Source organism: Suncus etruscus, chromosome 2 (assembly GCF_024139225.1).
Source record: "Suncus etruscus isolate mSunEtr1 chromosome 2, mSunEtr1.pri.cur, whole genome shotgun sequence".
In the NCBI taxonomy this organism is placed as follows: Eukaryota; Metazoa; Chordata; class Mammalia; order Eulipotyphla; family Soricidae; genus Suncus; species Suncus etruscus.
The window spans coordinates 139,090,734-139,093,326 of NC_064849.1; the positions used below are offsets into that span (position 1 = coordinate 139,090,734).

The window sequence follows — 2,593 nt, forward strand, 5'->3', positions numbered from 1 at the left end:
AGATTAATGATCCTGTTTTATGACTATAAGAAAATCAAATTAATAGTTGACCTGGATGCCAAATAATTTATAGTCTTGTTGGAATAGCAACAATAACAATAGTGACAACAACAACAACAAAACTCTCTCATGTTTATCAACAAAAATTTAAACAAATGTGTTTGGGAAGGATATCCAGCAATAGTGTAGCAGGTAGGACATTTTCCTTTTATGTGGCCAGATTAGGACCCCACCATCCTATATAATTTTCTGAGCCCACCAGGAGTAATTTCTGAGAGTAGAGGTACGAATGACCCCTGAGCACTCCAGGTGTGGTCCTAAAACAAAACAAATGTTGGGAATTTATTATCATGCACATACATATCATGCCTTAGGTCATTTTTGTTTTGTCTTTCTCTTTCTTTTTTGCACTTGAGTATGATTTGATTTCAGAACCGAGATTATTGTGTGGTGCCTGTCTTTATTGTTGTGGTGCTTATCGGTTATTTAATTCGATATTTTTTTTTGTGTGTGTGTGTGTGTATTGTTGTGGTATTTTAATTACTTTTTTCACATCCTCTCTCAAACTGAGGTTGGAAGCCTCTAGACAGGACTCTGCCTATTTTCAGTATATTTGATTTTTGATTGAGAAGAGGACATATTAGGTGATGGGTATTCCCCTGATTTAATGTGAATATGTACCCAAAATACTACAGTGAAAGATATGTAAGCCATTATGGAAAAAAAAATTGTGTTTTTAATCAGAAACTTTCTTTGACTTACATGTATTATTATTATATTAATTATATTATATGTTATGTTATGTCACTATATTATGTTATATTAGTTTACCTTATTAGGTTAATCAATTTTGTCCTTTAAATGAATTCTTACTTAAAAAAAAAAAAACAACAACTTTAGTTTGCCCTGAAGAAAAAAAAAATAAATAAAAGATAAAATAAGGCCTCCCAATTCTTACCACAGGCTGTGTTCTTTACACTGGCTGTATAGAAAGAGGAGGTACAGTAAAGGCACCCCATATACACCTCAACACAGGCCCCTTGCCGGGTATGTATTGTGAATTGGGGGACAAAAAAAAAAAAAAGACAATGAAGAATTATTTCTCTCTCTTGGTCCCTCTTTTTCTCCCTCTATATCTGTGTAAGTCTCTGTCTTTATTCTTCCATTCTTCTCTCTGTCAGCCAGAGTCAGACTAAGCTCAACATATTTACTTACTTGGTACCAGTTCCAAGGATCTAATTTAAGACTGAGGATGTACAGAAAGGAAAATGTAACCAGAGCCTGATGGACTTCACTGTGGATGAAATCTGCCCATAGGAGCCAAGAATTCCTGACTTCACTGCAAGGATTATGATCAAACTAAAAACAAAATGAATTAAGATATACCTCGACACATATCTTCATTCACTATCTGATATTCTAGAATCCAGAAGTCAAGGGCAATTTCCAGGGCCTAGAGCAGTGCAGAAAATGTGTGGCATGATCATTGGTAGCGAATGGTAACCTATATTTGTGAATTTTTTCCTGTGTATTTTTTTTCCATTGTTGTTATAGAAAAAATTATCACAAAAATGGTGACCTAGATAACTTATTATGGGTGCTGAGGTCAAAACCATGCTTTGAGAGACTGCCAGTATTCCTGGATATTTGATGCTTTCTCATTTTCAAATATAGCAAGACTGGTCTTATTCATTTGTACATGTCACTCTCTATATATCTCTTATGCCCTCCTCTTCTATTTATAAAGACCACTGGTGTCATATTGGAGCCACTTGAATAGTCTAGGATACTCTTCTTTTTTGGTTTTTGGGTCACACCCAGCAGAGCTCAGGGGTTACTCCTTGCTCCATGCTCAGAAATTGCTCCTGGCAGGCTCAGGGGACCATATGGGATGCCAGGATTCGAACCACCAACCTTCTGCATGCAAGGCAAATGCCTTACCTCCAGGCTATCTCTCCAGCCTCAGTCTAGGATACTTTTCCCATTACAAGGCAATAATTAAGAAGCTTAGTTTTTCTTTATTGCATAACCTAACATACTAATAGATTCCTGCAATTAGACTACAGATTATTTGGTAGAGCCATTATTCTATCTTTCACCCTGTTAATTTAAAAAAAATTACATTGGTATTTATAACTCTTCTTTTATTTCACATAGAGTACCTAAAGTTATGACCAAAACTTTGACTTAGCATGCTTAGTATTCTCCAATATCTCTACTTCTGTAATAGTAACTAAATGAAAGTATTGCTAATAGGATGCTTCTAGGTATAGATCAAGAATTCCAAATGAAGTTTTGGTTTACAAAATGTGTGAAATATTTCCTCCTTGGAATTTAAAGTCATAGTTCAAGATACCTCAGTTATGGTCTTGAGAAAATACCACATTATAATTAAACTGTCTCCAACAGCTACCTAGTCTAGTCTCAGATGGAAGATGAATCTACGGTGTCATACATCTCTTTCTGAGATAAGAAGATCTACCAGACCACTTTTTATTCATGTTTTCAAGGCTTATAACTATGTTATGTATTATAGATTCAGCTTTAATTCAAAGAAAATGCCCATTTTCTTCCAAATATGTATTAACACTGA

At 34.9% G+C, this 2,593-nt stretch overlaps 1 non-coding gene across 1 annotated transcript; it reads left to right on the plus strand.

Annotated features, from left to right (window-relative positions):
- The first annotated feature begins 941 nt into the window (after positions 1–941).
- LOC126002579 (small nucleolar RNA SNORA51) lies at positions 942–1,074 on the plus strand. The gene has a single exon (XR_007493264.1). It is a non-coding gene; the product is annotated as a small nucleolar RNA SNORA51 (small nucleolar RNA).
- Positions 1,075–2,593: the final 1,519 nt, after the last annotated feature.